The sequence below is a fragment of the Filicampus tigris genome, chromosome 5 (assembly GCF_054856515.1).
Source record: "Filicampus tigris isolate MCC_2025a chromosome 5, RoL_Ftig_1.0, whole genome shotgun sequence".
NCBI classification, from domain to species: domain Eukaryota; kingdom Metazoa; phylum Chordata; class Actinopteri; order Syngnathiformes; family Syngnathidae; genus Filicampus; species Filicampus tigris.
The window spans coordinates 25617829-25639804 of record NC_141221.1 but is presented as its reverse complement, the minus strand read 5'-3'; the positions used below and the strand labels follow the sequence as shown (position 1 = coordinate 25639804).

Sequence of the window (21976 nt, the reverse complement as noted above, 5' to 3'; positions counted from 1 at the left end):
CAGCTCGACAGAATAAGCAATAATGATCCAGTAATAACGACCCAGTCTGTTACCGGTGCAATTGAGGTTAATCATTAAAACATCTGCGTATCCTCTGTTCTTTGCCAATTTGACAGCAGTCGTCAACATAAAACGGGAAACTCACTCAATTCAATGGTGTTGAGACTTCATTAGCATAGCTACTCGAATTAGCTGTCAATTTCACACCCCATTACTACCAATCAGCCAATTTTAAAGCAGCACTGGGCAAGAAATCGACCTTAATAAAAATGTTTCACAACTCTTTTGATGAAACATTGACTTACAAGTACAGTAGTTGAATGGGACTTCATGCCCTGAGGGGGTCTGTATCGTTTTTACTGGCACAAAGCAACTTTGAGGAGGATGGGATCAACCCTGGCACACAAAAAAATACAAATGTCCTCAATTGCTTTACGGCATACTCACTTCCTCCTTTTGCTATATGAACGGCTCAGGATTTCACAACACTACGCGCGGACATGCATGGGAAATGTTGATTTTTGTCAAAACACTACCACTTTTGTCCACATGGCGCCGCCATAATCAACAAAAAACGACATATGACACATGACATATGACGCTTTAAATGTATGCCATTTATTTTTTTTAGCAATCTTACGACATGCATAATCATATATCAAGTAGTGTTTTTACCTATCCCTGTGATTAACAATCGGGGTGTATACATACTTAGAAACTCAAGTTGCTGAATAGTTTGCTACCTATTGTTTTGTGGTCACTGGTCAGTGATGCAAATTCCTCATGAATGCAGTGATGTGTTAAAATTTTAACAAGGTGCATGTTGATGGATATCAGGTATGTTTTTACTGGTAGCTTGCAAAACAAGACAATGAAGATGCTTAGACGGCTGACTGATAACAATTTTGTGGAAGCAGAACTATTTCCTGCATAGCTATACCAACAACAAATGTGACAAATGTGAATACTCTTTCATATTGTGAATTGTGTATGGATATTGTATGTCAGTCAGAAAGTCCATTCACATAAATCCTACAATCCTCATGCTGACATCAATATGATGTAAAAATCAGTTGCCGTATCAAACACATTTGCAATGACGTTGTCCATCCTTCAAGGAACATGCATTTCCCAGCATGTTGTGGAAGTCTTGAATCATAACACTTGTCTAAATCAAGGACCTGTACTGACTGAATTTATGACACTCACATGATATAGGAGGGCAACATCAAAGACCAGCCAGTGTAAATCCAGATATGACCCAAAATGGCATCAAGTCCAAAATTCTCAGCAGCAAACTCACATATCAATGCAGCTACATCCTTTGGATATAATTTTGTATTCTGGCTCTCAAGCAGGACAGTATGAATAATAGAATCAGAAGTTAGGATTTCTCTCAATCTTAGCCAGTCCCACATGCTCACACAATGATATTAGTAGTTTGGTGTGATTTTTGCATCTGGCAGGTCCAAGATGAATGATGAAAAATATTATGTTCTGCAGGCATTCTGAAGTACACAAAATGAGCTACATTTTGAGCTACTACAACATTATGACCTGTTACAGAAACGAATGAGATCAATTCCGTCATTTGTATCAATAATTAGCCTTTATAAATATATTGATGGTCAGTTTTAGTTTATTTTCAAAGTGCCAGACGGATTAACAATGTATTTATTATTGTGGTTGTACATTGCACATAAAACCAGAACTGTGTCTAATATTTTGACTCTTATGTAGCAACAAAAAACAACCGCAGTAAAAAGAATACATTATCAAATCCGACCATGTCAATCAAAACTGGAGCATTGTTATTGTTGTTCTTTTCAAAAGCTGAATTGAAATAAAATAAATTTACCAGGTCTCAGTAGCTGGCTAAGACTGCGCATCATCTGCCTGATTTCTTGTCAACAAACAAACTGAACAATGGAGCAACATAACCCGCTTGGTGTGTCAACGCTGTAAATACTCAGTGACCACAACAACAACCCAACTCCCAGGATGTATTGTAAAAAGATTTGATCGGATGCACATTTTCTTTTAATTCCTCAAGAATTTATCAAGCTTCTCTTGTTTTGTAGGCCACCCATGACAAAAACTCAGTTGCCCTCAATGGTACAGAATCCAAATCTGGGTCACGGTAATGACTGAATGTGGGATTATTGCCTGGAGCTCCTTTCACCTTGAGATGGCATCATGCAGTGATGAGAAAGAACGACAACTATGGACACTTGAATTATCCAACACATTAAGCAAAATACACCCGTTTTTAGCCATCTCTGTGGGCGGCCATTTTGTCTTCTGTCGACTGAAAATGGCATCACAACTGCTCACACCGACCAATCACGGCTCAGATTCAGAAAACAGGTCAGCCGTGATTGGTCGTTGTGAGCAGTTATGACGTTATTTTCAGTCGAAAATCAAAATTGCCGCCCCTAGAGATGGCTAAAAACAAATGCATTTTGCTGCTTAACTAATATTCCACAAACGCAAAATTAATCAGAATGCCGTGTTTCAACTAGTGGGCCTGCTGGGAACAAATTCTTGAAAAAAATATGTTTGGGTTGACCATCCGCTTTAAAGGAACACCATTTCCCTCCGATCTACATATTTGCTGATAAAATAATGACCACCGTCAACGTGCCTGGAAGGTGAAAGAAAGCTAGAGCAGGTGAGTATTGATTCGGATCCTGCATCTCCACCAAGGTCACAGCTGGAAAGATAGCGAGTTGCTGAGGACAGCACTACAACTGTGAGTTATGATAATCAAACACCGAAAATAATTTCCAGGAAGAGAACTAGAGCTTGAGTCGACTGCTCCATCGGGATTGATAGCTGAGTTTTATGCGGCTTCTCAGAAAAGGTTTTTAACATTTTATCACCGCACGGTCCGCAGGGCACGCGCCATTTTCTCTTTCTGGCTGTTATGACAGATGTGGCTGTCGCTGTTGTGCTGAACTACAAGAACCATTGAAACCTGCAGAAAAGAGATAACTGGTGCGCTCATGGGCAAAGTGATGCATTGGTGGAGGATACGACTGCGTTCAGATTCCTCCAAAAGGAAATTAACCGGAAGATAAGGAATAGCTACAGCTCACTCACTGATTGTCTCTCCAATAATAATGATAATAATGATAAAAAATGAAATCATTCAAAATGGTCATGGTTTCCATGAGGGATGAGCTTCATCGCAACTGGATATGTTCTTTCCCTCCATCTTTGACATCTGACATGAGACAGTGAATGCAATTCTTTTTCTATCATGTTTCCTCCTATGCTAACATATTTTTCATGGTTTGACTTGACAAACAGATGATGATTTGGGAGGGATTGGTGTCGACAGGTCCCATTGAACTGAGGCTACACTCGGCTCTGACCCCATTGGCGCTGATGACACAGATAACAATGGAGTAGTGGGGGTTACTAGTGTTCTTAGCTGATAAGATGTGAACACACCGGATCCAAGATACCATGCGGGAGAAATATTATATGGAAAGTCGCTGCCAAGGCGGAGCTCTAATCGGCCTGACAGAGCTGCTGGAGTGATAGAGAGCTTCAGTTAACGTGCCTGATAGCATCCCCAAAAACTATTTCTCCAAGCAGAACCAATTTTCGACTTTGACAGTAAGATATGGAGACAAAGGATGGAGAGTGGATGACAGTGCTCACCAGGTCAAGCGTGCAGCAATCAGAGCTCAATCCCGTTTGTATTGTATTGTTATTTGGATGACTTCTTGCTGTGAGGCCCATCAATATTCTTTATGGCTCTTCCCCTGCAGTGCCTCCGTCATCCGCTTCTGTTCTTGCTGGGTCCAGATGGAGAGGTTGGATGCAAGTCATTGTTCGTCAGCTTTTTAACATTTCACGATCCTGCTTTATAAGTCTATCCCCTGTGTGGTGCGGAGGCTTGGCAGCCTTTTGTGCAGCATTTATACATCCACCTGCTGTTTTGTCCAAAGACTTGTAATTGCTTCAATCTTTGTTCTACCCACTCCTTTTCCCCAACGTTTTTTCACATTGCACTATTATTACAATAAAACTTGTACCTGGCTGCCTATTGTAACGAGCTAATGACACAAGTTGATGTTGTAGGACTTGTCTAAACGTCCCCCGAGGCATTCCTCCACATCAGATTAAGCTGCATTCATCTCAGAGAAGCTATTTTGCCAAATTAAAACTTTTTAGGATATTTTAAGCTGAGACGAGCGTATTTAGGGCATGAGGTGCGAGGGGGGCCCGGTATACGATAGATTTGTATAAAAAGATCCTGCAGTATGACTTAAATGACTGACAAGCTGAGAGATCCCATCACTGAATACACTCGCTGACCCAATTCATCGTTCTCGCTGCTTACCAAAAGAACAATTTTAAACCCCGCAAAAGAAAATGCCACAATATACGCAGACTATAATGAATTTATGATACAGATGCTATAGGATTTCAGCGTATTCATTGTATTTTTGTTTCAGCATATTATATTTAACACTTGTTCATTCCTTCAAATCAAACTAGGTAGCAGCCTTCCTCTAGAAAGGCGATGAGTGATTTGGCAGTGATACCGGGACATCTGTTAGCCCTTGTCGGTGATGAAAGCCTGAAGCGTGTTGCGTGTCCCAAATGGGAGTGTCATGCATTCAGACACTTGTATGAGTCTAATGACCCCAGTGTCTCAGGTCAGCTGCTCATTGGCTTCCATTGGCTTTTTTCTTCTTCTTTCAAAAAACTAAAAAAAAAATATATTTTTTCCACTTGAAGTTCTTTGCCCCTTTCAAAAGGAGCCCTATCCTTTCCAAGCCCCCTATGGTGTAGGCATTCTAATGTGTGAGGTCACCAGTGGAGGCACAGTGTCACAGTGAAGAGTCTAACATATGTGTTCATCTGTTGGCTGCATCCCATGGTGGGCTGACCAACACAAAGCAATCCCGAAGACCAGTGCTTCAAGACGTACGCTCTTTTTACTTTACACATTAGCATCAGAGGGACATTACAAACCCTCTTCTTTTCAACCCCAAATCAAAATTTTTTGTTTTAAATGGTCCTTTACACTGTTTTGGAACATTCATAAGTAAAAACACCAACAAAAAATATTGGATTCCACTCCACTTCTTTGCCTTCTAATGTCCCAGTTTTCTGTAGTGCAGAATAATATTTATTTTTGAACCATTATTCAGTAATGCATCTACACTGAGGACAGCAGGAACTCAACTACTAATTGATTCATCACATTCTCTTAGATTGAACTGCTGTAAAATAGCTATGCTCTGACTTTTGAGCAAAAGCACAAATAACAGAGGTTCCACTATGAACATTTCATCTCAAGGTTACTGTTGTTTGGGTCTTGTGGTATACGTGTTCTTTGGAGCCATGTGGTGCACAGGTGGTCATATTTACAGCGACAGTATAGTCCAGGTGAAATTATCCAAACAACCTCACCATAAATTACATCAAGTTAGGTTACATTTTAAAGAATGCCCCTGAATGTATATGGACGTCAATGTCTTTTCTTCATGAGGCTGATCCAATCTCATCACCCATGAGTCTCTGCAATCATGAGTGTTCATGAATATCTACAATTACTGTTTGCGCTCCATCACTAGTCAAGGAGCTAAGTGGGGTTAAAACCGCCCTCTCATAGAGCTTTGTAGGGCACGGGCCATAGGGAGCTAACAGCTGTCCAAACAAAGGCCCATTTCCCACTCGACGTTATGCTGAGTGTCACTGTCTGACAGTGGCTACTCACATGTGTAGCCAAACAATCCTAAAAGACCACCTATGAATGGATAGCGCACAGGCTGTGCTGAAGTTATCACTACGTAAGCAGAGACCTAAGATGGTGTTACTTCAAAATAATGGTGTAAAAGGGGTATATCAGATGAATTGTAAAAAAGCCTCACTGATCTTTGATTTGCAGCTGACAAACGGATATTCTCTTTTCTTGTATTTGGAGCTCCTCATCACACATAATTAGCATTCCGAACACAATGCTCTGTTAGCCTGTGGGTCTCTTCCATCACTTCCCCCCTCCTAATATTATAATTCTTCTCCCACACTTACTCACACTTTTAGCTCTCTTACCTTTCCTCTCAGAATTCGCGCGAACACCTTTGCAGCAGTTCAAGCCATAATACAAGTGTTTCATGTGATACTTCCATCCAAACACTTATACTAAAACTAAAGCTACTATAAAATGTGAATATTTCAAAGTTGGGAATAGAAGTTATGCTGACAAATGAAACATGAATGACTACATTGCATACTACGTGCTCAAAACAGATAATAGCCATGTAATGTGAAATGTAATGTTCTTTTGCAAATATAGGTTGTCTATAGCCAGTCATTTCAGTTCTACGAACTTAATGTATTATTGTCAGGGATGACTGGCCCCAATTTGCAAACACATTAGCATTCAGAGTCATGTTATGATTCCTTCTGACCACAGTGGACACTGCTCTGTACAATTATATACAGTTACTCTTAAAGTAGAAATCAACCCAAACATTTTTTTTTCAAGAATATACTCCCAGCAGGCCCACTAGTTGAAACACGGCATTCTGATTAATATTACGTTTGTGAAATATGAGTTAAGCAGCAAAATCCACCCATTTTTAGCCATCTCAGGGGCTGCCATTTTGTCACTTCTGTCGACTGAAAATGACGTTATAACTGCTCAGGTAACGACCAATCACGGCTCAGCTTCAGAAAACAGGTCAGCCGTGATTGGTCGTTACCTGAGACCTGAGTAGTTGTGATGTCATTTTCAGTCGACAGAAGTGACAAAATGGCCGCCCCCAGAGATGGCTGAAAACGAGTGGATTAACTTATTCCAAAAACACAATATTTATCAGAATTCCTTGTTTCAACTAGTGGGCTTGCATAGAACATATTCTTGAAAAAAATATGTTTCGGTAGACTTCCACTTTAAGTCTGAAATTGTTCAACATGGAAAAAAAAACATTAAAATCTGATGCATAGAATTAACCCAACTAATGATACATATTGGTTGGTTCACAAATTCAAATATCCTTTCATTCCAGCCATGCCTGCTTCTCATTTTGCAATCTCCCCATGGGACTTAAGTGACTAACAAATGATGCTGATGCAGAAATTGTAGATACGGAATCACACTGAAAGAACAGTCAGTCATTGTGTGTGCGTCCGTGATGCTGCCAGTTTGCAGCCTGCAGTGTCTATGTTGGAGATCTGAGAGGAACCAACCAGCAGCATCTAATGTAAAGCAGCTGTCTGTTTCCTGGGTTACACAAGCCCACTGTCTGCTGCCATGTACCATAAAGTACACATCTGGACCTACTCTGGCTAGCAGACAACACACTTGGGCACACACCCACACACACACACACCCACACCCACACACACACACCATAGCCACACACCTACAGTGGCACCCTCTAATATTTCCCCAACCACAGCTCGACACCAGCTAATGTACTACAATAACACAGTAGCTTGTTTATACATTTTTGAAGACATGACCCTTTAAATCATTTTTGACAAAATGACAAAGTTGATCAGAAGAAGTTGACACCTAGGTGGATGCAGCTAGAATCTCATTTGCTATAACATAAAAACGGATGCCTGATTTCTCATTTTGCAACACATTTCAATCAACATTCTTCTCTGGACCTATCGCCTTAGTCATGGTTACCTGATAGTCCAAACAACTGGCCAATTAGCTGGCTATTGACAGAATATACAATCTACTATTATTTTGTAATATTGGAACTATACATCTCTGCTAATCACATCATAACACATGAGACACAGTACTCACTGATAATGGAAGGAAGAAAGTGGAATAATTACTTCATTAAAACATTTCTGACAAAGACTGAAGTGAGGAAACATAGATAAGAGTATGTGGTCAAAGCTGTGAAATGTGTCAATTTTGCCAATATGCATGTATTATCCTCATTAAGCACTCCAATAAGTCAATCAATTCTGCTTCTTGTCCATACAGGTAAAGAATGTAACTTACCTCCTGCACAACACCCACCGGCTCTTCACTGATTTGTGAATCTTTGCCCAAGCAGTAGTGAGCAGCTTCTCAGCCAAGCCTGTTATCAGCCGTCTGCACCTCTCAGAGCACTGACAGCTTTGTCATCATCTTGCTTCTCTCTCCTCTCTTTGAGTGTTTACCGGAGTCTACCAAGAGAGCCAGTTGATGTTGTGCAGCCAGTGAAGAAGAGAGAGAGAGAGAGAGAGAGAGAGAGAGAGAGAGAGAGAAAGAGAGAGAGAGCAAGAGAGTGAGTGTCTGAATGAGCAAGAGAGAGAAAGAGAGAGCAAATGAAAGAGAGAATTCCCTTTCGCTTAAACAGTGGACCCTCTGCAGTCAGACTCCACTCCCACTTACTGCTCTCTTTAACGCCCCCCACCCATTCACACTCTTCACAGCATTGTGACAGAAAGCGAAAGAGCTGAAACGGGATGCCTCAAGGCTGGAGAGAGAGAGAGAGAGAGAGAGAGAGAGAGAGAGAGAGAGAGAGAGAGAGAGAGAGAGAGAGAAAGAGAGAGAGAGAGGGAGAGAGAGAGAGAGAGTTAAGTGGGCGGGGTGTGGGGGGGTGGATGGCAGTGGCGGGGTGTCTGTGGTCCATTAGCTGCTAATTGTAGCAGCGAGCCAATAGAAAGTGAGATAAGAGTGAATGCACACACGGCATTAGCATAGTGTTTAAGGATGTGAGAGCAGTGGGACAGCATCAGCTCACTAAGAGGGGGTAGAGCTTTCCCAGACATCAAGTAAAGATGACAAATATACTGGACCAAAAAAAAAAAGGTGCAAGAAAATCTTTTTCTATTTTTGCCCGATGTCACCAGGTCCTATAAAGTTGATTTCAGAGTGACTGACTGCAGATATACAAATGCACATCAAATTATTCTCTGAACTGACATTTCTCACGTGTATCTGAGATGCACATATTTTGTGAGCAGACATTTTACTTTGTTTTATGACATTCCCTCAGCAAGTTTATTTGACACAAAATAGAAATCAAGGGAAAGGTTTTGAACGCATTCATCCATCCATCCATCCATCCATCCATCCATCCATCCATCCATCCATCCATCCATCCATCCATCCATCCATCCATTTTCTGCACTGCTTATCCTTTTCCGTGTCACAGGAAGCTGCAGCCTATCACAGTTGATGGATGGAAGGCAGACTTCACCCTTAAGTGGTCGCAAAGCACATATAGGGCCCTATTTTTGTGCTGAGCGCAAGTCAAGCGCAAAGTGCAGTCTAACTGTGCAAACGAGTGGAGTTTTCTTTCTTTTGGTATTTTCTTAGACTTCGCACAGGTACATTTGGGCGTAACAGGGCCCTTGTGCCGTTGTGCACCATTGTGGGATGGAACGAGCCGTTTCCCAGCTAATCAAAGCGCGCTCCCCTCATTTCCATTAAAATCAGGGAGGCTGAAGTGCACCAGTGCGGGATTCGAGAGATGAGATTGGCGCGCAAAGTTAATTTACACAGTATAAACTGCAAGATCTCCCTTGCGGATGATGTAGTCAGCCACGTTTGTGATGCAATTTTAGACCGCCTTGCACCCCTGATTTTGCACCTGTGCACATGTGTGACCACCCCCTCGCCTCCAGTTGTGAATGCGCGGTCAGGATAATGCTTTTAAATTATTTTTAAGATGATAATACTTATTAGTTCAATGAATTCATTTGTGCAATGATTCAGAGGGATTGTCCCACGTTGCTGTCATATCCATTACGCACATCCGCGGCACGCCGAATGTGTCTGCCTGCACCTCCATCAATTACACAGAAATTGTGTTACACTACCTGTGTAGCTAGCTCCCGTGGCTAACACCACGGTAGCTGTCGCTAAACAGATGAGGTTACTAGTACAAATCAGCTTCTTACAGGCCAGACATGGGCACCGTGTTGCTGACGCTCGCCGTCCAGGCAGCCCAGTAGCTCCGCGCATGCTACCGTTCAGGCAGCCAAGTAGCTACACATTCGCCACTGGTCAGGCAGCCATAGAGCTCCGCAAACCGCTGCCTTTCAGGCAACCAAGGAGCTTGCGCCGCCCTCGCCCTCTTAAGGCCTAGATAGACCAAACCATTGTCGGAGGTCCTGAAGCATTATGGCGTCTGAATGCGAGGTCTGATTAGTGTAGTGACCACCGTCGTAGTGTCGCTACCTGTCAGGAAGCGTCTGGTGGGTGTTTACGCATGTTGGATTGGCATCGCGGGTCATGATATTTGGTCACTTTGATTGGCTGTTAGCTAGCAAATCAACGCTCGGAGCACCAACGGGAAGTGACAAATGCGGATAAACAGTAGCACGCCTTCGCTGCCTTAAACTTCTTACAAGTACAAGAGCGAGGGTTGACAATTTAAGTATTTCATAATACCGTGTCAAGAACATGAGGGTTTACTTCGCGTGGGAATTCATTGTGAGCGAAAAATATAGCTGAATGCATTGTTTACGCTTTTATAATCTGCCCCCAATAGCTTTCCAGAGAGCTGGGCAATCTGTCGGACCCTCCGGACCGGCCCGATGCACATTTTTGGGGCGGGGGGTGGCGACTAACAAATTTTAAAAAACGGCTGGACTAAGCACGGCCGGATGTGGATTTTAGTTCGGCCCTATGCGTTTGACGTGGTCGCGAGGCGGCAAAATTTAATATCAGCCTACTCAGTGAAAGGCTTCTTTTTAGGCTTCTTTCTACTCCCGCGTCGGCGCGAGCGACAACTGCCGCATTGATTCACGTGACCGACGCATTGTGCTGTTGGCGACAGGTCTGCAACACATGCCACGCACCCATCAGGAATTGTTGCTGCTCTGATCGGTCCATGACATACAGTTCCCACACGGAGAGGAGAGAGAGGATGCAGCACGCAGCTCGTTGCAGCTGCAAAAGCAAACTAGTTTGCCAATAAAATTAAATCCATAGTATAGTAATCATCTCTGTCCCTTTATGGTTGTAGCAGGCACGATATCCATTGTTGTCGCTGTCTTTTTGAAGCGACGCCCTCCGACTTGGAACCTAACCGCTTCAAAACAACGTTGTGCCCGCGAGTATAAAGTCAAGCTGCGTGCAGCACTTAAGGATGATGCTGGCACATCAAGAGTTCATGCACTTCTTCTGGCGTCTTTCCTACTTCCGGAAATACGCTGTAGTAAACCTGCTGTGTACAGTGGTTTGCTGGTATGCTTTTATTTTGAAGGCCTTGAATGAAGGGAAATGTGGAAAATAAATAACTAACTTGTTGAATGCGACTTCTGGCCGTCTGTCGGACCCAAATAATTATACAATACGACAAAACCAACCCCAGGGCTCCCAATGGAGTTAAGAACACGCAGTTGGGTGAGTAGTAAAGTACTAGCGGCGCATTTTGAAGCGTGTTTGAAGCGTTTCCACAGCACGTTTGAATAGTATATTAGCCAGCTATAAATGATCCTTAAAAAGCCTCTGCTGTTAGCATCTCTCCCGCGGCGGCGTCAATTATGGACACTTTTTTGGGGGGGCTGGGGGGCGGAACGGTGGGTGTGATAATTTTTATGAATAAGGGTGGGGGGGTTGCGACCGGAAGGTTACCCAGGTCAAGGGTGGAGGGTCGCGGCCGGACCGGCAAAAAATGGTCAAGTGCTCAGCTCTGGCTTTCCGGTTGGATTTTTCAAACAATGAGAAATAGTGACTACCGCCGCAGATGGTATGGAGGGGTATTACATCTCAAGCATGCGCAGAAGGTACTTTAAATGGTCAGTGTTGCTGTCTGTCGTTGCGGTGTATTTTTCCTTGCCGACATTAGGCCTGACACCACAGGGGGTAAGCGTCTGTCACTGTTGGCCAACGCCGGCTTGGTCTATCTAGGCCTTTACCGGACCTCTACATTGCGGTCGTCTGCCATGCATGCAGAGGTAGCTGGGCGAACTCTAATGCTAGAGATACCGTTGGGCATTGTGGTGTATGTGGCCTGTTCAGCAGAGCTGGGCTTTTAACTAAAAATTGAGCCTCCGTTATTCGTCATCCGTCTTCAGCGTGGGTACCCTTCCATCGTCTGTCATTCGCCTTTTTACACGGGAGGAAAAAATAGTACCCGTCTATAGGCCGGTCCGCCTCTAATTTTAAACGGCCGTCCGATGGCAAGTCCGACTAAACTTTCACTTTCACGCAATTAAAATCTTTCTTGGATGAACATAATTGCATGGCGGTGGTATATGGCAGTCAGGTTTCAAGATGATGCATAGCTTCAAAAAGATAGCGACAACAATGGATATTGTGCCTGCTACAACCATAAAGGGACCGAGATGACTAGACGATTTAACGCATTTAATTTTATTGCGAAAACGATCCGGAAGGTGGCGGCTAAGGGGGAACGTGGGTGAGTAGCTTCTTTACACACACATACGTGACATAACACCCACACCGCTGCCAAACTAGTTAGCTTTGCAGCAGCAACGAGCTGTGTGATGCATCCTCTCCTCTGGGGGAAACTGCATGTCATCGCAACATGTGACATAATGGACCGATCAGAACAGCAACAATTCCTGATGTGTGCGTGGCATGTAATGCAGACCTGTCGCCAACAGCACAATGCGTAGGTCATGTGAATCAATGCAGCAGTTGTCGTTCGCACCAATGCGGGAGTAGAAAGAAGCCTAAAAAGAAGCCTTTCACCGAGTAGGCTGAGATGAAATTTGGCCGCCTCGCGACCACGTCAGACGCATGAAGGCCGATTAGTGGGCCTGACTAAAATCCACTTCTGGCCATGCTTCGTACAGCCCTACTTTTGTCAGCCCCCACCCCCCGCCCCAAAAATGTGCATCCGGCCGGGCCGGAGAGTCCGACCGGTCCGGCAGTGGGACGGACTGCCCAGCTCTGGCTAACAGTCTTGAACTTGGGTTTTGAATTGGACAGTGATTTTAAATTGGCCTGGCAAATCAGTGCTGTTGTTAGATCCAGCTTCTTTCATCTTAGGCAGCTCGCCAAGTAAAAGCCGTTCCTTTCTCAACAGCACTTAGAAACAGTAATCCATGCCTTCGGTACATCTCGGATGGATTACTGTAATGCACTTTATTTTGGAGTCAGCCAGTCCTCCCTCAAGCGTCTCCAGTTGGTCAAAAATGCTGCTGCTCTCCTACTAACTGGAGCTCGGAAGAGGGGGCACAAAACTCCAATTCTGGTCTCCGTTCACTGGCTCCTTGTACATTTTAGAGTTAATTTTAAGATACTTCTATTTCTCTTCAAATCCTTAAATGACCTCGCCCCAGCGTACCTTGTCTATTGTATACTGTATGTGTTAGTTTTAAAGACTGTCCAATTTAAAACCCAAGTTCAAGACTGTTGGCCAAAGCTTGTATACTGTATGTGTTAGTATCATTAATTTGTGTTTTAATTTACTGCTTTCCCTGTCTTTGTTGTGAAATGTGCATATACATATACACACACATGTTTTTGCATCCTTATTTAGCATTTGAAATGTGACTAACAATAAACACGTAAAGTGTAGGTTAACAAATTACCAACATCTGTTCATATTTCTGCAGAATATTCAGTGAACTTGCCACGCCAAATATGAAATACGTATTTGTATCAGGGTTTTAAAGGTAGAACTTTACGAGGGTACAATTATACAGGTCTTGTAAAGAGTAATAATATATAGTATGCCATATCATCTCATCCTGACATGACCCTCATTAAGCAAGTACATGTATGTGGTCTTTAGGAAAGAGTTTTAATGGGGATGTTCAAAGTTGGAATGGTGGTTGTTTTTATCATTATCTTGCTCTCTTGTATGTAAAACCTGTCAGTGCTTCATGTCAATTTGAAGCTATAAAAACAAATGTTCTTCCAACTGGCCTTTATAATTTCCACTGGCAAATGCGGCAAATGCTGGTGCTATGTGAGTGATGATCAGTACTGAACGTCCGCGTGTGTGGATGCGTGTGTGCGTGTGTGTGATGAAGGTTCCATCCTGGATGAGTAGAGCTTTTCTCAGCGGGGAAAATGATCCTCATCTTGTTGCTGAGAGCTGCTGTAGCCAGTCAGGCAGAAAAGATCCTCTCTAATCCTATAGACAGCACAATGACACATACGAAGCCCAGCTTTTGGGTGATAAAAAATATAATTCTATGACTTAAGGGGCACTGAATTCATTTTTGCCCCAGTCCCCAAGGGAGAAGGAAGATATCTTTACTCTGGGCAAAGTATTATTTTTAATGACTGCTGGCTATAATGATATCATTTCGACGAGATGATGGCTTGAAAGCTTGTCTATGGAGAACACCTGTTTTATAAGAGTGTCAATGTAGAGTCCCTGCATCACGCCATCTGTTCCTCTTCTCACCTTCCTGTCTCTCTCTCTCTCTCTCTCTCTCTCTCTCTCTCTCTCTCTCTCTCTCTCTCTCTCTCTCTCTCTCTCTCTCTCACTTTCTCTCTCCCTCCCTCCTTCACAGCCTCGGAAAGCCTAAGAGGGAATTGCTGTGGGAGTTCTCCACCTCCCTGTTTATGGAAGCGTACCTGTACACTGATTTCCAACTAAACTGAGCAGGTTTGATTCCCATGACAGCCCCTGAATGTGCACCGTGCCACTCATGGAATTTCTTGAAGGAATCCATTTTAAATCCAATACAGCACAACAACTCTCAGTTTTTCAAGTGCCATTCAACACACACAGACTCTTACATTGAATGGCACAAAAGTGCCAATATAACCCCAGTTTAGCTTAACATCACATTGAAATTCTGTATCGATCCACATCCTGCATATACCTTGTTTTGCTTTTGAGACTTGTGCATTATTCATGTTTGTACAATCCACAAATCAACCACACTAATAATGGAAAAATACGTCTCTGGTACCAAAAATGTTTGAGCTACCATCATTCATATAATCACAGCATTAACTATGAGTGTGTTTTACTGTATCTTCATCATTGTGCATCTTATGCAACCAGACTTAACGAGAAGTCTTCAGAAAAATGTTAAAAATAATTGAAAAATGTAATGTGTGAGGTACATCTGCAATGTAACTTGTTTTTAAAATAACCTTTCTCATTAAAATTAAGATCGTGCCTGAAGACTGTTTTGTTACAACCTATTAACGTTAATGGGACTGAGGGTTCACTGCAAAAGTCCTGGATCTGCTCATTGATCGAGATCCCCTTTATTGTTTTTTTCTTTGGTCCGAACTACCCTTACAGAATTGTTTTTTTTTGTTGTTGTTTTTTTTTTAGTGAGCAATTATTGTGTCATCGTATAAGTAACACACCAAAAAAAGGTGTGCACTCAGATACTGTAACATCTTTCAAATGTCTCACTTTTTCAGAAAACAAGCAACCTTTGCAAGAATATCATATAATCATCTGCAGAAGTTCATAAAATGAAATTGTGATAGTGAATTCACAGTTTTTCACCCAAACTTAATTTATTGGCTGATGGAAAATGTTTCCCTGCAGCAGCTAAAAGAAGGCTTTCTTGGCTATTTATAATTGGACGCCACGTCCAACCTGGAGCAATGAGACTGTGAGAAGTGCGACACGATCTCTCAATGACAGTGCGACCCAATTATGCTATGGAACCCCTGTAGCCATGGAGGATGTCAAAGTGGGCAGTAATAAGGCGGTGGTGAAAACACACCACCAGCCTCGGGTGTGTGTGTGTGAGCTTGCAGGTGACCTGCAAAGACCTGTTTACCTCATTAAAAATGAATCACAAGGTAATAAGGGCCCTGCTACTATACTCCTCCTCCCTTCCAATGTCTGTCCTTCATCCATTATGTAGCAGTGAGGAGGGACGGTATGGGTTAAGTCCTCAAGGGAGGGTCACTTGGACGATGACCCAGACCAAATTCTCCTTCTGGAGCCCCTGCATTTCTGATGTTTTAATGAGACAATAGCAAAGGGATGGGATGTATGATGATAGTGATGAGCACAGAGAATATGAGTGCAAATGGAAGCACGCGTCAGCAAAAAGCCAGTCACCATGTTCAGTTAAACATGGTGTAAGGAGTCCATTAGGCTTTCACAAACTCACAGAGAGGACATGGGCCCCGGTAGCTTCAAGATAAGGATACTGTATATATATGGGCCATTCTACTGAATTGGTTCAAATTTAGAGTTGGAAAATGTTGGAAAAAAAATTTCTGAACTAAAACATTTTAGTTCAGAAAACCTTTTATTGTATTCATGTTGCACCATATCTATGGGACACAAATATAATAAAAGTACAGTCAATTTTCGAATAGTATTTTCTAGCTTTTCCCAAATATCTTGCCTGTCCCTAAAATGTGTCACTACCGAAACAGACAATTACAGAAGAATAAAAAAGATTCTACTAGCCGATTCATATTTTTTTCCATTCCCCCCCTTTACAGAGTATTTTTATAAATTAATATACATGGTTTTGACAAAGTCAATCTAAATGAATTTTTAACAGAATTTAATATTAGTTTTTCCGAAATAAATCGAAATGAATATGCTATTTTTCATTGTAAAATGTAGAAAAGTGTTCATATTGATTTCAAAAGTCATCATTAATTAAAACAAACATACCCTTAAACACTCATGATCAAAAATTGTTGGTTGATGATTCAATATTTTTTATTTTTGTTAAAAGATCATTTTTTTCGGTAGTGACTGCAAAATTTCAGATGTGATCATATTGTTGCTGCTGTTGCAGGAATACTTTGTGTGAGGGTAGCATTGTAATCACTTAATTAGTTTTGCTATATTGACTTTTAATGTGTATTATAACTAATGAAACATTATTTTTTCCATTTTCTACTGCTTTGTGCTGTACTCAGGGTCGTAGGGGGTTGGAGTTGACTTAGGGCAAAAGCAGGGTACACGCCGGACCGGTCACCTGTCCATCACAGGCCTCTTCATCATTGAAAAACTGTGGTTTCACCTTCCAAATGAAAATTTAATTGAAATGACAAACATTTTTGTAACATAAATTTCCCTGTATGTATGTTCCCTCTCTCTCTGTTTTTTGAGAGACATCCGGTGGTCTTATATATATATATATATATATATATATATATATATATATATATATATATATATATATATATATATATATATATATATACACATATATATATATATATATATATATACACATATATATATATACATATATATGAGAAAAACAAGAACGCAAGATCAGTAGAGGCCAGGGTCAACCACATCAGACAGGAACCCAGGTGTAGGCTGTGCAAAGAAGCTCCAGCGACGGTGCAGCATATCACAGAAGGGTGTAAGATGCAGGCTGGCAAGGCATACATGGAGCGGCATAACCAGCAAGCAGCAATAGTGTGCTGAAACATCTGCTCCAAATATGGATTAGAGGTCCCAGAATCAAGATGGCAAGCACCTCCAAAGTTGGTTGAGAACAACCAGGCCAAGATCCTGTGGGATAACCAGATCCAGACTGACAAACTGGCGATAGCCATTCAGGCTAAATATAATGGTGGTGGATGAACATCAGAAGACAGCAGTCGTGATAATTGTATCAATCACGAATGATAGCAACATAAAAGGAACACGAAACGCGGGAGGAATACCAAGGACTTAAAGAAGAACAAGAGAAAATGTGGAGGGTAGAGGCAACAGTGGTGCCGCTAGTGATCAGGGCACTGGGGGCAGGTCCCCCCAAGCTGGATGGATGGCTCAAGCAGATACCAGCAAGAACACCGGACATGCCTGTGCCGAGAGTGTAATAGTGAGAACAGCCAAGATCCTGCACATAACCCTCAAGATCCCAGGCCTCTGATAGAGGATCCGATCCCAGGTGGGAAAGGAAACAATTATCACCAATTATATATACGGGGTGTACATAATTCTTTTCATGGGTTACTCACATGAGCACCACGAGATTGTCTTTTGTACTCACCGCGTGCACAAAATGTGCACCAAGGAGCATACAACTGCAGTGAGCGAGTTGCTTCAGTTTCGGCACAATGCCGTTGTGTGCACCACGTTAACAGCAGCACCGTCTGCGGACACAGCAATCAGTTTAGCGGTCCAATTGTCCAAGCCTGCGTCCACGAAAAGTCTCACTAGTCCGTCGTGGCTTATGCGGTTTGATCAGCACGCAGTTAAATTAGTCCAAGGAAGTCCATGGTAAATACTCCGTCACTGTACACTGACACGTAAACGACCTGTTTTATCAGCTAGATGTGGATGTGAGCAGCAAAACCTGCACCACATTTCAGTGCGCTCATCATTAGCTTCAAGCCATGGCACATCTTGGAGCCAAGAAAAGAAAAGAAACCCTCTTGTTCAGCTCAGGCTCGATTGGCTGCTTAATGGCTATTGTTTTTTTTTTTTATCATCTTTCACAGTTGGCTCGTTCGTTGTGCTTGAGCAAATGAAATAGCAGATGGATGGCAGTGTGTACAGGTACGCAAATGCGCGTTGTGACAGACATTTACATTACGCATCAGTGAGAGAGAAATAGGATAAAACCAAAAAATACACAGCTAAAAATATGCAGGAATAGCCAAGTACAAAATTTGTATTATTCTGAATCCGCCCTTCTAGGAGCTCCCCAGTTCTAGACTGAACATCTGTGAAAATATCTGAAACATGCGATCTAAATAAGCCACCCTTTACACATGAGAAAGCTTACATTTTGTTACAAGAAGCCGGACAAAATGCAGTGATATAAACAATCAATACAACAATATAATGCAACCACAGGGCACATACAGTGACAGATCACATTAGCATCTAGTGAGTTCCAGTACACGAATTATATATAATTTATTTAAACCTTTATTATCATGGCAGCATCGTAGCATTGTGGCCACAGTCGGGAGATTTGGGTTTGAATCTCTGTCGGAACAGCTCTGTGTGACATTCTTTCCACTAAAGTTAGATTTTTGATGATGTATTGACGTTACGACTTACAGCAGTGTGAAACTACATTGCATCAGACTGGTAGCTGTTGCTATTATTTTTATTTTTTATTTTGGTAGGTTTCACTAATGGTGTAGCTGTACATTCGCCTGACTTCAGTTGATGCAAGCATGGGTTCGACACCCACTCACTGACAGTGTGAATATGAGCGTCAATGGTTGCCTTGTCTCTACATGATCAGTTTTTTATTTTCAAGTATATAACTGATTGACCGATGTAATGCACAAAATGAAGCCCTGTTTGGCAGAAATCAGGAAGGATGGTTCAAAGTGCAAATTAATAAGACTTGAGGGCATTTTTCGGTAGCGCGGGGAGCCGTGCAAGTTGACAATGCTCTTTCCAGTTTTGACAAATGCGACGACAGCCTTGGCACAATAGGCAGTGCCTTCAATTGTTGAAAAGGCCTGACATACATGTGTGAATGGTAATAGCTTTTACTCGACACCTAAAATGACAATGACATCTTTTCAGCTCTTTGTTCATATTCTAATTCAAGAAAAAGAAGCTTCTGTCGGTGCACACGAGGTATGAGTATGTTATAGGACCTCACACAGTCGCAACTGTTGCAGCCATTTGTAGAAGTGACTTGTAAGTTTCCGCAACATCATGTCAAGACCTTGTATCTGTGTCTCGGTCTCTGACCTCTGAACTTCTATCTGTGCTCCTCTCACCTTGCGTGTTATTACAGCTGGATCCCGGTTTCCCTTGGCAATCCAACTGCTGCAGTCATATAGGCAGAAAGTGCAAAAGTTCTGAAAGCTCTGAATCTGTTTGGTCTGATTTACATGAAAAAAAGTAGACCAATGAAATTGCTGACCACTTTTGTTTCGTATAAATAAGTAGTACACTTTAAGGCCAGAATGTCCTTTCCTACATACTAACTGTGCTTGGTGAATAAAATTGCTAGAAATTTCCAACCAGGAGACAGAAATGTCTACTGATATGACCTTTGACCACAAATTACCGCAGTCACCTTGGCCAGAATATCACTCAAATTCAGCAGGGTTCTTTCCCACACAAAGAAAGAGTCATTTAAAGACAATCAGTTGAAAATGGGGACATTTGACCTCGACTGCAGGCAGCTCGGTTGTATCATGTTTCTCACGTCTGCTACACAGCTCTGACGTTTTGGTTTGAATTACGGCTCGGCCCTTCCTGTGTGGAGTTTGCATGTTCTCTCCATGCTTTTGTGTGTTTTCTTCGGATAGTCCGGCTTCCTCCCACATTCCAACAACTTGCACGTTATGTTAAGTGAAGACTAAATCGCTAATATCGTTTGCCTAGATATGCCATGCAAATGGCCGGTGACCAGTCCAGCGTGCACCGCACGCTTCAAAGTCAACTCGGCTAGGCTTCAGCTCGATAATGAGGATACGCATTATAGAAAATGGATGGATGGACATTATAATACTTGTCAAGCGTTCAACATTGTAGATGAATGCAAGCAAAAATTGTCAGATGTTGATAAGAAGAAGAAAAAAGATTTCTGGATTCCTGGAGTAACATATCACGCATTCATTAAAAAGAAGGCTTGAATTTCCTGTGAAGAAAATAGCTTGCATGTGCTATTCCTCACATTCAATGGAATGTAGGAGCTTAGACCTCCTGGGTGAAATGACCCTATCTGACCTGACCCAAAAGTAAACTGAAGAAAGCAATGCCAAACACACAAAACTTCAGATGATGGTGTGGAATAGCATTTTTTTCTGTCAATGTTTGTCTTGAATCCTATGATGTGACTACTTTGATGATACAACTTCACAAAAAGATTTAAACCGTTTCACATCTGTTCTCTACATTAAACTGTATAAACCCCGTTGCTGGTAAATGGGTGTTTTCACTGATGATAGAAGAAAGAGAATATGATTCCGGATGCCAAAATCCAGGCAATAGAATAGATGAAGATGCTAGCTGATGAGACATAATATGCTAATGCAACTCTCAAATAAGATTAAACTTGCTAGAATTCAAAGATCTTTTTCAGCTAATCACAAAGACTATCTATCTTTAGAGTCTCCAGTTAACCAAACATGAGAGAGAAATGAGATTCAAATCCAGAACATTTGACTGTGAGGCAAGAATACACAACAGAGTAAATGTTTTTCTGAAGCGTGCCGCATCGTCCATCATTGGTTTTGAATCATTTTGACATTTGTAAAGAACAACGGTGAGGGAAATTTGTGCATTACTCAATGCCATTTCATATTGTAACTTAAAAGGGGAATTAACAATTTGCCAAGTTAATATCACTTGTCAGTATTACATGATAAATATGATCTGTGAAAAAAAAAGAAGAAAAGCATAAAAAGGTAAAACTTCAAACCGTTGATGCAAGGACTCCATTATCGTGAATGGCGGAAATCCTGCATGGTGCTCAGCATATCTGCAAGAAGACGGGTTAGACCCAGTGTACGTAATTTCGCAGACGATCACAAGACAGTGGTTCTAAAAGTGGGAGAGCTGCGCTGGCCGCTCTGTGCCACCCTCCCATCACCCATCATTCATGTGCATTGTAAAGGGCTGCCCATGAAAACCACGACCAGTCAGAGGATTTGACTTTGGCTCTTGGTCCTGGAATGACCTTCAAAATCATTTCAAACTGGCCTTGTCAGTAATTCAGTTGCTCAGTCCGTTCAAGATATCGTTCAGGGTATCGCAATTGCATGATTGTTGCGGTCTAAAATGCCTGTTTTTGAGGGCAATTTTCCTAAAAGTTGCACTCAACGTTGCGATAAATGTATTTATTTGTGCTCAAAACCTCAGTTGTTTACAATTAAGCAAACCTTTTCTACAAATTTTAAGTGGATTTTTACAAAACGTGTTTGGAAAAGCAAAAGATATTTACAAATGTGTATTTTATTTATTGAAAAAGGATATTAGCACACATTTCCTCGTTTGAAGCATACATTTACATACCGGTACACACTCACCACTGACGAGACCCTGTCGGCGACACCCTCCATTCAGGAAGTACAAACATGGGCGTAATTTACGAGCGCCTTAAATAAGGCTCTTTCGTGCGTTTTAGAGGTTAGGTAACTAGAATTTTTGGGTGTTTTATTAAATGACATGATTTCTATTATTTA

At 41.9% G+C, this 21976-nt stretch overlaps 1 protein-coding gene across 3 annotated transcripts in view; it reads right to left on the bottom strand.

The window, feature by feature from the left end:
- The window catches only part of tncb (tenascin Cb), a 116837-nt gene that overhangs the window by 47761 nt on the left and 47100 nt on the right, over positions 1-21976 (bottom strand). For 2 of the 3 annotated variants that reach the window (XM_086030891.1, XM_086030889.1), the window contains exon 1: positions 7994-8392. The exons of the other annotated variant lie outside the window; for it this stretch is intronic. The gene's annotated coding sequence lies outside the window, so the exon portion shown is untranslated. Of the gene's footprint in view, positions 1-7993; positions 8393-21976 lie in introns of those variants that run through there. 3 annotated transcript variants of the gene reach the window in all.